Source organism: Carettochelys insculpta, chromosome 3 (genome assembly GCF_033958435.1).
Source record: "Carettochelys insculpta isolate YL-2023 chromosome 3, ASM3395843v1, whole genome shotgun sequence".
Taxonomy (NCBI): domain Eukaryota; kingdom Metazoa; phylum Chordata; order Testudines; family Carettochelyidae; genus Carettochelys; species Carettochelys insculpta.
The window spans coordinates 133,126,405-133,143,082 of record NC_134139.1 but is presented as its reverse complement, the minus strand read 5'-3'; positions in this window follow the sequence as shown (position 1 = coordinate 133,143,082).

Below are 16,678 nucleotides of genomic sequence, written 5' to 3'. Positions count from 1 at the left end.
GCCTAGGAAAACCTGAGGTACTGTTTAAACCTGCTCCAGGATCTGCTGCTCTCCCTGCTTCAATCTTTATTGAAGGAACAGAGTTAAAAACAGTAGAGAAGTTCAAGTACCTTGGCAATGTGATAGCCAATGATGGCTCACTTGACAAAGAAATCAATGCCAGAATCTGCCAGACCAGCCGGGCACTAGGACATCTGAGAGCGCGAGTGCTGAATCAGCACAGTACCCTACTGTCCACTAAACTGAAAGTGTACAAGGCTGTAGTCCTGACCAATCTTCTGTATGGCTGTGAAACCTGGACCTTGTACAGAAAACATATAAAAATGCTGGAGCATTTCCACACATGCAGCCTGGGGTCAATACTGCACATTTGATGGCAGGACAGAGTTATGAACCTGGAAGTCCTGGACAAAGCAGGAACCACAAACATCAAAGCCATGATTCTGAAATCTCAGCTTCGCTGGACGGGGCACGTCATACAAATGGAGAAGTCAAGAATCCCTAAGCAACTCCTCTGTGGTGAACTCTCCAAGGGCAAAAGGAATCAAGGCAGGCGTCACAAGAGATATAAAGACTGCATGAAGGCCAGTATTGCTCATGCTGGTTTAAACCCAGATCAGCTAGAGCAGCATGCAAAAGACCAAATGGGCTGGCGTGCTCTCGTACGACATGCGTATAACAACTTTGAAGAGCAACGACGCGTGCACCTCATTGATGCTGGTGAGAGGAAGAAAGCAACAGCAGCAGCCACACCAACAGAGCCAGGACAATTCCCTTGCCCCCACTGTGAACACCCATGCCATTCAAAGCTTGGACTCCTCAGCCACATGCGAGCCCACAACCAATGAACCTGCGCAAGTTCAAGACGTCATCGTTGGACACGATGGACTACCTACACTTTCGAAAAGGGACAGATTTTCCAAAACATCTTGCTAGCGTAAATGAGGCCTAGCTTCTCTAAGCTGGGATGTCTTTCTCAGAGATCATTTTCAATTCCAAGTGATCAGGGAGCTGAACTTCCTATGGAATTAGTACCTGTACAAGACACTTGTCACCCGCTAAACTGTGACAACCTGAATCTAATCATCCTGACTTTCCTCTCTGATCCGCTGAGTATGTGTGTGTGTGGGGGAGGGTAGGGTGGGGACAAAACAAACAAACAAACAAAAAAAACCTTTCCATCCAGACAATCTGGTAGAGAGAGAAAATGCCTTCTAGGCAATGGCCACATCACACCAAAAAACCTGCTACTATGTTAACATTAGGGTGGGAGCTGTTAGTCGGGCATGAATGGGATTTGAGGCTGATGGGAAAAGATATCTTCCTCTTGAGTGTGAAGGGTGAATGAGCTTACCTGAGCCTCACTGACCCACCCATCAGCTCAGATAGAGCTCTCACATGAGTGGTGGAGGTGGGGAGAGTCTTAAAGGATGACAGACCCTTTTTCTCCTCCTATTGTCCTGCCTTTGAGATCATGTAGGGGTGGGAGAATACATTTGACCTGCTTAATTTTTTTCCCTGTGAAAGAATAATGCTGCTGCCATGGAATACACGTTGTGATTGGTGAAAATGAATTCACTGACAAAAAGCAATTTTTTTAACCATTACATTTTCTATTAATTAGAATAATTAGCAGTATGCACTCCCACAATTGGGTAGATGAAGTATGTTCTTCCTGAGAGCTTTCTCTTTAAACTTTATTAATATCTTAGCTGTATATTCATGAGAAATAGACTTTATCAGAGGACCTTTAGCTCAGTCCTATTATGTATTATTCCATCTGTCTGTGATGAACCAGAAAGAACTATGTGTTTGGTCTTGCCTTATGGCAAATCCTGATCTGCAGTTGCTGTTTTCCCACACTTACTTAAGCTTCTTTGCACATCTATGCACACAAAGCAGATGCCGGTGCCACAACAGGCCTGAGAGCCTCTTTCTGAGTGTGAGACACTTTTATACAGCCAGCTCCTTGGGACTAGCCTCTGGCAAAACCAACTAACCAAACAAAAAGGCTGCATACTGTTGACATTAGACAATCTGAAACTGGTTTATTGCTTGCAAAGGCAAATAACATATGAGATCATCAATTATATGCCACAAATCTTCTGGGATACCCTCTCATTGTGTGAAACTTTTTGTGATACAAAATTAATTTGACGAAAGAGCGTGAGGCGTTGAAATTCAGATGCTTAGGGGATTTCAAAAGAAAATTGTGTGTAGGGAACTCAAGACATTACCGTGATTAATAACAAACAAACAAACATTCTTGGTAGCTGGTTCTTCTCTACTAGTATAAGATCCTGACCTATTGAAATTTAATGGGAGTTCTGCACCCCAGATAGCTAAATATGGAATCTCCTTTTTGGCACCTATCCCATATAAAAGACTGCTCTAGGAGTTCGCTTGGCATCCTATCCCACTGCTCATAAAGCACTGTGAAAATGTTTATTAGAACTGAATGGGCTCCTCACAGCAGTTTGTTTGATACATTCAGCCTCTGTTTGTTCAATTAACCTCAGACTTTGTTATTCTAAACTATTTAATGAGTGTTTCAAACATGGTTTCAGACTGCTGATTGCTTTTGAACTACAGCTTTTCATTTTTTTTGCGTAAAAAGACTTTTTTGAAGAAAAATGATCTTTTTATAGAGAGTGGAATTTTACTGAAAAATTATTGGCATTTTCAAACTTTCCAGTTTTTCTTTAACATAACTGTGAGATTTTAATCAAGATGTCCGAAATGAAATTTTTTAGTAAAATTGCGGTCAAAATTGATAATGACCATTTTTGTTTATTAAAACCACATTTTTAATAAACGTCAGTGTTCAGTAACGATTTTGATTAAAAATAGCGAAAAAGATATCTTGATAACGTTCACAAATATGAGTCCATTTCAAGCTGTGCAAAATTAAAAGAATTTTGAAATCACGGAATTTTCTGAAAAATTGTTTTTCTATCTTTTGATCATCCATCTTGTGAACCATTCACTATCACCACTGCTTTTAGGACTCATGTTCTCACCTATGATGTGATATTTTTTGTGCCTTCTGATCTAATGATTCCTAAAGCCATGATGAGGGCTGTACTAATACTTGCAATGTAGTCTCAGAGGGGTAGCTGTGATAGTCTGTAATGTCACAAAATAAAAGCAGTCCTGTAGCACCTTAAAGACTAACAAATTTATTTACTAGGTAATGAGCTTTTCTGGGTAAGACCCACTTCGAAAAATCTGAAGAAGTAGGTCTTACCTATGAAAGCCCATCGTTACCTAATAAATAAATTTGTTAGTCTTTAAGGTGCTATAGGACTGCTTATTACTTGTTGTGCATACAATCATACACAGTTTCTGTTTAGTTTTGCATATTGAATTATCCTGGCCATACTCATAATCAGAGATCTATTCATTTTGACATTTTAATCTTCTCTGTCTATTTTGATCATTATATCTTAAGATCAGAAATTCACTGGACCAAACATATATAGGGCCAGAGTTACTGCTTAGATTTCATAGACTGGAATTTTTTTCCTATTTCGTCAACTGCTTTGGGATACCTTTGTGATGCTGTGGAAATCATGTTAATCTCCTTATTTAAAATATAGAGATGAGAAGGATACCATCACAAATAACTTGCTTTGTGAAGACATTATTAAAAGATTGGCAGAGTTCTGAAATTATAGCTGTGAGAGTTTATTCAATACCTAAAGCTTTTTCACTACACAAAAAACACTCACAAATAAGAATCTATTCAGGCAGTATGCTATTGAGTCAAGTTCATCTAAGTTAAAGTAGTGCACATTTTCTGAAAGCTGTGGATGATTGTACATTGGTCAGAATTCACTAACTTTTTTTACTGTAATAAATTTCTTGAAATATAGCAAATTACATTATTTTCTCCCTTGACTTTGCCTTCTTTGTGCAGTTGTGATTTTAAAATGCTCTATTGTGTTACCTTTCTTTGTATCAGATTCTATTTTTCAGCGTATCTGTTAGATACAAGTAAACATTTATATTATGTGTCGACTGGTTCTTTTCATGTGCTTGTTCCAGAACGTACCCTCTAAAAATAATCACCAGCAGATGTATGCTGATCTAAAACATATTGGGGCAGACTGCGATTGACAGGCATATAGAAGGACAATGTGCTGCATGTCTCATCTTGGAGTGAACTCCTTAAGAGACGCAATCCACCAGGAGCCCTCCATGTGCAAGGGTTGTGTGCGTAAACCACATTGGGTGTGTTTTATGCTCTGCCTCTGTTCAGTAGAGGAGTCTTACAGTTCCAGTTGAAGCCAATAGGACAACTCACAAGCGTAAAATTAGGCATATGCTTAAGTGCATCAGTGGATAATATCTGAGTGCTCAGCTCTTCATGCTATAGAGGTCCAGCCCATGAAATTCTGGGTTCAGTTGTTAATGACGACCAAGATAACAGTAATTACACTGGCTCTCTGACATGTCTTAGAGTAGTGCAATGCGTTTAGGTTAACAGGGCCTATCTTCCATAAACCCATGTTGATTTGCTTTCATTACATTATCCGTTATTAACTGAGTCCTATTTCTGTATCTTCATTTTCTTGCTTAGGATCAATGTCAGATTCACAGACCGCTATAGCACCAAGGTCATCCCACTTACATAACATTAGCTTTCTTTTTTCAAGACTTCTCCAGTGTCCGCTATTTATTGGAAATTAATATTAATGGTCCAGGATGTGCCTCAGCCAGCTTTTAAAAAACTCTTGGATACGACTTATCTGGACTTGTTGATTTAAAACTGTTTAATTTAGCAGCTGATGTTTTCATCAATCATGATTGCTTGCATCTTAGGCACCACTAGTTTTCAGATCAAGATGACAGGCAATATAAAATTTCCCTGTGTTAGTTGTAGTGGTTTTTGAGTTAGGAAATTATTACCTCCCTTCCCACACATAGACTCAAAGATTTTTAAGACCAGAAGGTTCTCTGCCAATCTGGCCCAGGAGAAGGTTTCTTGCTGATCCCAAATGTGATGATCAGGTAGATCCCTAGCATGTGAGCAAGACCTACTGTCAAGACACCTGGGAAAGGACACTCCAGAGTAGTGCAGGGCCTACTCATCTATTGTCTCATCTCTGACTGTTGGGGATATTGTCTATTGGCTGCTGGGCCCACATGCCACTGTGGGCATTCACATCATACCATCTTCTCCATAAACGTATCAGGCTCAGTCTTAAAGCCAGTAACACTTTTTGCCTCATGAGTCCCCTGTGAAGACTATTTCAGAACTAACAAGAAGTCCTGTGGCACCTTATAGACTAACAGATATTTTGGAGCATAAGCTTTTGTGGGCAAAGACCTGCTTCATCAGATGCATCAGAACTTTCAGAACTTTACTTCTCTGCTGGGTAGAAACCTTCATCTAATATCGAGCCTGAACTTGTTAATGGCTAGTTTATACCCATTTGTTTTTGTGTTGACCCTTCCGCTTCTCTTAAATAATTATTCTCCCTCCCTAATATTTATCTCTCTTATGTATGTATGTATAGAGAGCAGCAACATCTCCCCTCAGGCTTCTTTTTGTTAAGCTAAACAAGCCAAGTTTTTTGAGTCTCTTCTCATAAGGTAGGTTTTCCATTCTGCAGATAATCCTAGTAGCCATTCTCCATGTTGAATTAATCTTTCTTAAAGATGGGAGACAAGGATAACACATTATTCCAGGTAAGATTCACCAGCACTGTGTATAATGGTACTAACTCTTCCCTATCTCTACTGGAAATGCCTTTCCAGATGCATCCTAGGAGTAGTTACAAATATTACTGTCTAATTACTTTTTGCTCAGAAATGAGTAACTAGAAATAATGTTTATACAAAATTGGCATTGTCACCAAACTATGCATCTGAAAGTTGACGATAATATGAAGAATAAATAGCGTGGCCCTCCACTATGGAAGGAAGAAGAGCTCTGTGCAAGCTTGAAAACCTTTCTCTCTCTCACAAGCAGAAATTTGTCCAATAAAAGATATTAAATCCCTTACATTGTGTCTCTGTGAGCTATGCCACTTTGTTCCTTCCATAAGTGACTGCATTGTTGCTGTTGTTCCTAAAGTTGATTCTATGGTTGCGGCAGTGAAGTGGAACTCATGAGATCTGGGTTTTGTATTCATAGAATTTTAGTTCATTTGGCAATTGTGGCAACTGTATGATTATTATTGACATTGAGTGATTCTACTGTAGACTCACAAGTCTGGACTAACATTAAATTGGGAGTTAAAAGCTATATTCAGTTGTGCTTTTCGGTCTATAGGCTCTCAATTTTCAGTCAATACTTTATTGATAAATTATTTTATTTTTTTAAAGCCCTGCTAGCTAACTGATTTTATATACCATGGCTTCGAAAGGAATCTTGTTCATTTTTAATTCAAGGCCTGCTCTGCTCCCACTAAGTGCCAAAAAAACCCCAAAAAACCGTAAACCACAATAATTTTGGCATTCTAGTGAGGTATTTTAGGCTCTTGCAGAGCTAATGCTGGCAAATGAGAGTAATCGGGGCTTCAATGTCAGTATAATGCTTTAAAAGTATAATTAAATAAATTATGTAAAAGTGGAATTATTTTAGTATGGTATAGAGAACAATGGATAGGAACAGATGTATAACTAAGATCTTAAGCTATCTTAAGCTTCTGATCTTATTAAAAACACTTGAGCTGTGATCTTATGGTTTATGATATGCTTTATCAAAGTCCATCAGTTGCTGATTTATAATTGCATAATCCATCTACCGGTCTTCATTATTCTGAACAATCCCATAAAACTGATATATTTTGGAGGGGAAGTAAAATATTAGCCAATATTTGTTAAGTTGCTGATCTGAAATTCTTTTATGCTAATCGCTGCATACTACAGTTCATGTATTATTGGTCTGGATGCTGCAATACAGACAGAAGAGCAGGTGGCATTTTTCTTTGACAAAATTTAGTATTCTGTTTATGTATGACTTATTCTTTCTGAAATGTCCAAAACCCTGAAACTTCTCTGCTCCTCATCACAATGTAAATTCGTAGATTGTAATATTTGTTTTGAAAATTTATACAGTGGCTGACCATATGAACATGTTCTCATTGCCTACGCAGGCCTTTGAGCAATTTGCAGCCTTTTGTTAGCAAATAAATGCTCTCTGAGCCTCCTACTTGAGCTCAGAGTTTACCAGCTGCTATCCACTACTAGGACTCATTAGAGGCCTGCTGTTCTGCTGAGAACCACACCACATGCTACACCATGCCTTGTCTGCATATTAGCCTGTTGCTGCTCTTTAAATTACCTGGTACAAAAGGTTGTTCTATTTCTCCATAGAACTACCATTTTTATCTTGTTTGAAGAGGCTCTATATCATGATCTCTCTAACTAATTAAGGTTCATAGACAGGCCACAGGTTGTTATAGACGATTCGTCCCCGTGGCTGATGTCATAGGGTTGGATTGTTTTCCAAAAGATTAATCTGACTGTAGCTCATATTCAGAAATCTCTTAAAAATATATAGAGACTTTTAATGCAAAAATGTTTTCCTTGTTCTAATCAAGGAGATTTAATGGGGGCCCTACTCCAACTACCCAATTAGGTGAAAGACATAATTTAGAAGATATTGTATATACTTCAAAATTGACTTGCTAAAGAAAGGAGAAATGTTTGAATTATTATCTGTAGGGCTTACTCAAAAACAATTTGTCATAATTATTATTGTTTATTCATTCATGGAATGCTTTTGCTATCAGAGCCGATATTTTTATTGATCAAGAAATATTTAGTTTTGGTTTTCTGAGATACCATTAATTAAAATGAGCAAGTTTGAGAGAGATCATTATTTTTAATCCTCATTGTAAAAGCCCCACAGCAAATCACCCTGGCTAGCTGTGTCTACACTATAGAGTTTTGTTGACAGAAGTCATTGTCGATAAATATTTCAAGACAGAATCTCTGTCCACAGAACATGTCCACACCTAATACAGGCTTCCTTGTCAATGCCTTCTGTCAACAAAGACCAGCCAGAAGATTGCCCAGCCATCTATCCACAGAACAGACAACCGGAAGCTCTGCAAACAGAGCTTCCCAGTGAACTGGAAGCCCTTTCTATCGATAGAGGACACCCCGGAGGCAATGTCTACACTAGAAGCATATGTTGGCAGGAAAAATCCCAACAGAACTGCTGTCGACAGATTGCTGACACACACAACCTGCTCAGTTGACAGAAAACTGCCAGGCTTCACTGCCCTCTGGTGACAGAAAGTGGGATGCCAGCTCTACAAACATGTCTGCCCAGCAGCTGGAAGCCCTCTCTGGCAACAGAAGCAGCTATATACTGCACTTGTGTTGATAGTACCCTGTTGACAGAGAGCTATGCCTCAATTTTTTGAGGGCCCCCGTCTGTTGACAGAACTCTCCAGTGTAGACACAGCACGTGAGAGGTATAACACTGCCGATTAAACTCTCAACAGAGCGCCTTAGCCGTGTAGACACTCAGCAAGTTTTGCCAACAGAAGGTGCCCATGTAGACGTGTAAAGAGTAGTTTTATTTTGTGTTTTAGTGATATGAGCAAAGACTTTCAGCAGAGATTAATGATTCTGGGTGCCTCAATTTTTGGATGCTCTGTTGAAATGCCTTAAAGGGGCCTGATTTTCAGGAAACACATTCTCAGCACTTCATGCAAATTAGACCCCTTCAAGTGGTCATGAAGGCTCTTAACATCACTAATTACTTTTGAAAATCTTGGCCACGCCTAAATTTGGGTGAAATTATGCCATACAAATTCTGGGGAAGGTTTAATGTCTGATTGTGATTTTTTGAAATTAAAGCTTGGGGTTGGACTTTTTGCTGGGAAGGCACATGGGAGAAGTGGTTGTGTAAAATTGATAAATATATATAGAACACGTCACCAAAAATAGAAATTAACACAGCTTTCTCCATTCAAACAAACTGTCTCTTTAATCTTCAATCGGGTTGGTAGCTTTGTGTTCTAGTCAATGTGGGGGATGCCTGGCTCAGCACCCCCAGAAGGGGTGGGGTCTTGGAAGAAGGGGGCAGTTAGCCCTTAGAGCCACCCAGACTGCAGCACTCCTTACCCCCTCAGTTCTCAGAGCTGCATGGAATAGCGTTATGGTCATAGTTCAAGGGAGCCTGGGGCTTCGGTTGCCACTGCTGCTGCTATTGCAATTGCCCCAGAAAAGAATTTGTGGACAAATGACCTACAAAACCAATGGATACAGTGGTGATATTTTCATCTTCTGGACAGAAAACCCAAACTCCAGAGCAGATTTCCACCACAACTTCAACCACCATCACCTTACTATATCTATAGAACTCTCCTACACAAGCATGAACTTTCTGGACTCTTCAATCAAATTTGGAACCCAATGGACACTACATACAAGAAACACACAGATCATCACTCTTATCTTTACATGCCCAGTAACCATCCCAAACACAGCAAAAAAAACCTGTTACCTACAGGCAGTCACTCAGGTTATGTCTACACTAGAACGATCCGTTCATAAAAGTTTCTGTTGGAAGATATTTTTCAATGAAACTTCTGTTGGTAGATGGCAGAAGGTCCCTTCTGTTGACAAAACTCTCTCGTGTAGACAAAGCCTCTAAGTTCCAAACTTGTTTCTTTCACCAACCGAAGTTGGTCCAGCAAAAATTACTCCCTCACCACCTTGCCAATCCAACTTTGTTCTTGTATAGGTTTCATCCTCAGGCTGTTTGGGAAAGTGCTGTTTCCCCAATAGGATCCCAGAGAAGAATCCTTCTTCAAAGTTATCTCAAGTGGAGAATGGTTTGGGTAGAAAAAGGCAGTCAAGATCCATAGCCGTACGTCCCAGTATGCTAAGGCTCAAATGTGGGACACAATAATGTGTGAAACAGACAAAAAACAAAGGACGCAAAAATTATTCAAGCAGAAAACTTAATATGTTGTGGGATTCTTTCCTTTTGTGTAAAAAATTCTTTGGCTGTGGCCACACTTGGCCAAAACTTCGAAATGGCCATGCTAATAGTCATTTTGAAGATTACTAATGAGGCGCTGAATTGAATATTCAGTGCCTTATTAGCATTAGGACACTTCCAGCCATGGCACTTCGAAAGCATTGCTTTCGAATGCCTGTGGCTCGGCGTGGCTCCACGGGGGTCCTTTTTGAAAGGACCCCGCGCCTTTCGAAATCCCCTTATTCCTCTCAGCTGAGGGCTTTGTCTACACTAGCTCAACCCTTTGAAATGGCCATGCAAATGGACATTTCAAAGACGATTAATGAAATGCTGAAATACATATTCAGAGCTTCATTAGCATGCCTGTGGCTGCGTCTCTTCAAAATTGCTGCTTTTCACTGCCACGCGGCCTTTTCGAAAGGACCCCTCCAACTTCGAAATCCCATTATTTCTATGAGCAGATAGGAATTTGCATGGCCATTTTGAAGATTTGGAATAGTGTAGATGTAGCCTAGGTGAATAAGGGGATTTCAAAAGTTGTGGGGTCTTTTTGAAAAGGAACCCCGTGTAGCTGTGCCAAGCCGCGGCCATTCAAAAGTGGTGCTTTCAAAGTGCCACGGCCGGACGTGTCCGAATGCTAATGAGGCGCTGAATATTCAACTCAGCACCTCATTAGTAATCTTCAAAATGGCCAGCTGCATGGCTATTTCGAAGTTTTGGCCAAAGGTGGCCACAGCCTTTCTGTATAGGTTTAATGATTCTTTATTTTTGATGTAAGTTATTTTCAACACTAGAAGTGAGGAGATGACAGAGGTAACTCTGGGATTAACATAAGTGATTTTTCTAGAAATGAAGGACATTTGAGAGCAATGGTGCAGGTGCAATTACCTGTTTTGCTTTTTGGGTCATGCAGTGTTAGGGCATGGTCAGATCTGTTTTGGTTTAATTAGCTGGGGAATAATTATTTACACGCCAAAGGAGAATTAATGTGGAGAAATAAATTCTATATCTAGGCATATTGTTAACTCAAAGCTGAAGTTGGTGGGAAGCTAATAATTAAAAGAGAGGATAAATGTGAAAGTGGGCATAAGGTGACAAAATAATCAGCAACATCCATATTCTGGATTTGATTTTCAATTATGACAGAGAGAATTACAGGTTTACTCTGTTTTATTCTGTTACCTGGATACAGTCTGTAATGTATGAGTCACTCATGGGTGTGATTCCTGGCTCAGATATGCTTAAAATCCAGTAGGAGACTAGCAGATAATCTCACTAGAAAACAGAATGTGGCAGAGTGTGGTGGTTAATGATTTATGGTTTGAATTGATGACTGGATACAGTTTAATGTCATTTCAGAGCACGGGAAGGGAAAGTCTGCTATCTTGCCTTAGAAAACAGCTGGGTCACAGAAAACTTTGTATGGTCAGTTTAGGGTCACTTATCTGTCAGAGAGATTCACATATAGGAATACTTTGGAGATGATAAGATATCTGAAGCAGATGACAAAAGCATGTTCCATACCAAGTTCAGAAGGGTTGCTGATTGCTCCAGCTTCAACAAACACAAATTCAGATCTTGACTATGAAAGGCACTAGTCTTCTTCAAGATTCTCCTCTAAACATTTCTTATGGCTGGAGTTGCAACAATAATCTCCGTTCAGGCAAACCCCACTGTTGGTCTTGCTCCTGATAATGCCCACATTACAAAACAAAACAGTTTTTAAATAAAAAGCTCCCCTGTGAACTCCTCCCACCTCATGTTGGCACCGTATTTTTCGCCTTCTATCTATTAATAGCTTCTTTAACTCTATAAATTGTATTATGAGCTCCTCAAGACAGAATCCATGCAATTAATGTTTGCTTCCAGTAGTTCCCACAATGCTCTAGGCACTATACATGCATCTATATCCAACAAGCCATAGGATCTACTCAAAAGTGCTTCCACTCTACAAACATTAACCAGACAGAGAGATGGCCAGTGCATGATTGGTCACCTTACGACCATACAAAGTTTTAATGACACAATGTTGTTTTTATATGCCAGTTATCCCAAACAACCTCTATAACCATGCTAAGAGATGTCTCGTTTCTTGTAGGCATCCCTGCTCTGAAAAAAACCACACAGTTTAAACAGACAGAGACAGATGCAGAGTGGGGGAAGGTACGTACCATACTCCGGCTCATGATCTACACAATAGTAGGCACCATTGTGATTAACTGTATGGTTTTTGTCTTTCACTCAAAAATATTTCATGTCCATTCTTGTCCTCCATTCAACACTGTGTCAATGACCCATGCAACTCCCAGTGCCCATGAGTCCCAGCTAGCTTAACATTCAACCCCTCTTTTTGTATAAGTAAGCAGTGACTCATAAGGCAAATAAGTAGCTGAAAATGAGTACCATGAATGAAGTGGGTCTTCCGTAGGAATTTGCATGGAGAGAGGGCAGTAACGTAGTGGGACAGCTCAGGAAGAGCATTTTATATCTATCTATCTGTGTATTGAAGTGGAAGAAACCATGGAGACACCTGTGGGAGAATTATGCAAGTGGTAGCATTTTGTAGGGATTGAATGGGGCAAGCTCACTATCGCAGAGGAAGACCTTGGAGCAGTGACAACAGGAGAGGATGAAGGTCTGCATGAGATTTAAATATAAAAAGAAAAAGACATATTTCAGAGAGATTTTGGAAGAAGAGCTGGCTGATTAGGGTGCAGCTTGTTTATGGACAAATCAGCACAAAAACAGCACAAGCTTATGAGAACAAAATCAGAAAGTCTGAGGCACAAAAAGAGCTACAACTAGTAATGACCATGAAAGGCAATACAAATGGCTCTTGCAATGCATTTTGAGCAAAAGTAAAAAGGGAAGAGTAGGTCCTTTACATAGCAGGGAAGGAAAGATAATAACTTATACATTAAAAAGGCTCAGGCGCACGATGACTATTTTGCTTCCGTCTTCACTAAAATGGTAAATGGTAACCAGACATAAAACACAATATTGACAACAAGGGGGAATGAACACAAGCCATAGCATAATACCTACTTTTAAAAATGAGGACAGAGAGCACCCAGGAAATTATAAACTATTCAGAATAACATTGATGCTTGGAAAGATACTACAGGTTGAACATGTCTAATCTGGCACTCCATATTCTGGGAAAATCTGTTGTCTGGCGTGATTTTAGTTAGCCAGATATCCACTTACCATGGGTGTGGCCAAGTTTCTTGTGATCCCATAATATTTATTTACAGCCACTAGTCCAGGCCTTCAGTGTTCTGTGCTGTTATTTAGCTTTAATTTACCTCTAAATATCACCTAAGAACCCAGTTAGCAGAGGAAGAGTTGGTAATGCTTAGACAATATTGACCTCCCATAAGGTGGCAAATTCTCTTGTTTGGCACCAGTCAGGTTCCAAGTATGCTGAATTAGAGAGGTTCAACCTGTGTAAACAATAAACCTGTAGTAAAGAATAAATCTGTGAACATATAGAAGAAAATGGAGCAATAAGGAATAGCCAGCATGCATTTTTTCAAGAACGAATAGTGGCGAACTGACCTAATTTTCTTCTTTCAGAGGGCTGTGAATTTAGTGCTTTGGCAGGGAGCTGTAGATGTGATACATCTTGATTTTAGTAAGGCTTTTGACATAGTTGCATATGACATTCTTATAAGCAAACCAGGGAAATGCAATGGTGCTTGAACATTTTGTATTGAAATCCAATGGTCTCCCCCCCAAACTTTTCACTAAAACTGGCTTAATCTGTCTGTGCCTCCCACCCTCCAGAACTGGGACCGTGGTTCTGGGTAGGGATAGGGATGGGATAAAGAGGCCAAGGCTGGGAACCCACATGCTGGGCAAGGAGCAGAGCGGGTATAGGACTGGCAGCAGCTGAGACTTTACATATGGACTCCATGCATGGGGTCATGAGCAGAGCCCTGGGCGCAGGTATGGTGGCAGCCAGGAGCTGAGCCCCCAAGCACCACCAGCGGGGCCAGCAGTAGAGCCTTGGGCACAGATCCTGCAGCACCCTGGGACACCACAGTTAGGGTCAGGAGTGGAGCATGGGGTGTTGGGCTGGCAACTCTGGAACCATGGGTAGGGAGTGGCAGCTGGGACCCCCCACAAAAACTGGGGGTGATGCAGCATCTCTGCACCTATAGTTCCCACACCTATGAGGAATGTGTACTGGATAGAGTTTATATAAAATTGGGTACACAAGTGGTTGAAAGATTGTGCTCAAAGAGTAGCTATCAATTGTTCACTGCCAAACTGGGAGGGCTTATCTGTCCTAGGTTCAGAGCTATTCAGTATTTTCATGGATGACTTGGAAAATAAAGGGGGAGCGTGTTTATAAAATGTGGGGAAGACACCAATGTGGGGCAGGGATCACCAGCATTTTGGATGGTAGGGTTGGACCTCAAAATGACTTGGACAAATTGGAGAATTGGTCTGAAATCTCTGATATGAAATTAAATAGAAACGAGTACTAAGTAGGACATGTAGGAAGGGAAAAAAAAATCAAAGGCACAAACTAAGAAAAGGGGAATAAATGGCTAGATGGCAACACTTCCAAATAGGATCTGGAGGTTCTAGTTTAATATGAATCAGTGCAATGCAGCTGAGAAAAAGACCAATATCCTTCCGGAGTCTGTTAACAGAAGTGTTGTATGTAAGACAGAAAATAACTGCCCTGCTCTATTCAGCAGTGGTGAGGCCTCTGCTGGAATACTGTGTCAAATTCTGGGAACTGCACCTAGGAAAGATGTGGACAAATTGGAGAGAGTCCAGAGGACAGTAATAAAAATATAAAAGATTTAGAAAACCTGACCTATGAGGAAAAACTAAGAATATGTAACTGTTCAGTTCTGAGAATAGAAAAGTGAGCAAGGACTTAATTCCAGTAATCAAATATGTAAAGAGACATTATGAAGAGGATGGTGATCAAATGCTCTGTGTCCACTGAAGATAAGGCCAGAAATAATGGACTTAATCCATAGCAAGGGAGATTTTGGTTAGGTATTAGGGAAAATATTCTAACTTATTTTGTGTAGTTAAGCTCTGGAATAGGCTTGTGTGTGTTGATCTCCATCATGAGAGGTTTTTAAGAAAGGCTGGCCAAACATCTGGTAAGGAAAGTCTAGATCTTGCCTTGGTGCAGGGAGCTGGATTTGATGGCCTCTGGAGGCCCTTTTCAGCCCCACATTTCTGTCACTCTGTGAGAGAAGGGAGAAGTACCTGTTGGATGCAGTCTGGGATCAGAATCAGAGTTCAGATTTAGAATGATGGTGATATATCTAGGACAAGGTGTCACAGAGATGGGTTGAGATGGTAGATGGGATGGAAGAAAACAGAGTTAGATATGGTTTTTGAAGCTCTGGGCCCGGGGGGGATTGGCCTAAAAAGGGTGGAAAGTAAGAATGTGGTGGGAGGAGGCAAGGACAGAGATCTGTGGGACATCAAGAGATAGGAGTGCATGGAGAAAAGAAGAAGGGAAGTGTGCAAAAGTGATGTTGCCATGAAGCCCCCACCCCTCACTTAACAGAGCAGCTGTGCCCCAAGAGAAGAGACACCCCTCATGGGTCCCTCTGGGGCCGATGATAAAGTTCTGTATTGTTGACTTCCCCAGGGTTGCTGAAATGGGAGGATGTGACACCCTTTCCAGTAACCCTGGCAACCCTGTTCCCTCAGCCAGTGGGAGAAGAGGGTAAACAACAGACATCATCAGCAACTAGTTAGATGGTAGAGGACAGCCAGGCAGAATTGCAAGCAGTCCCTGACCCTGGGATGTCAAGGAAAGCAGGAGGGAGGCTATAAATAACCCTGCAGTATTTCCATGTGGCAGAGACCAGCAGGGAGCCGAGAGGGTCTCCTCACAGCCAGCCAGCAGAGTATTTTTAGTCCCCACACTGCCTTGACTGCAGCATTCCCAGCCCAAGCAACTGGCCTCTCTTTACCCTCAGCGTGCCAAAAAGCCTCACGGAGGGGACAGTTCTCTCCTCCTGCAACCTGCCTGCCCGTGAAAGGAGGAGACAGCCCAGCTCTCCTGCCACAACCTGCAGCCTGCTCACCCTGCAGCCAGCCCACACCAGATTCCAGACTTTGGATCCAGGGACTTGACCTGTTTATATCTGCCCTTGTAGGTTCCAATTTATAAAACTGTCAACACAGGGCCAGAATGGAGCAGATGGTTAGTCACTCTCCAGCAATTCCTAAGGGGTAGCCTTTGGTAATAAAATCAAGCAGTATTAATGTCTCCAGTCATTCTCATCATTTAATGTTCTTATTGGTTGTGGATTTTTATTTACTCAAACCTTTATATAAAGTTTATCGATACAGCTTTTAACTAATTTCTTCAGTGAGTCTTCATCATTTCTGAGTTCAAGCATAGTAGCTGTTCCTTTTGTGTGGTTAACCCCTTGCTTATGTAGAGCCACCTCCAAATAAATTTATTCTTTAGCACACTAGAAGAAGTTGGCCCCCTACCAGCAACTCTACAAAATAAGCCCAGGTAACAGAAACTTTGGAGCGATCAAAGACAGTGAGTTACCCCATTCCTGTTTACCCCTCATTCAGGTACAAAACCAGCACCAAGTGGGGATTACAGTAATAACAGCTAAAGGGGAAGGAAGAGAATCAAAAGGACAGTGCCTTGATAATCTAAAGGGGACAAAAGGTTGAGGAGTCAAATAGGGTGTTTTAATAACAGGGGGAGAGGTTGAGGAC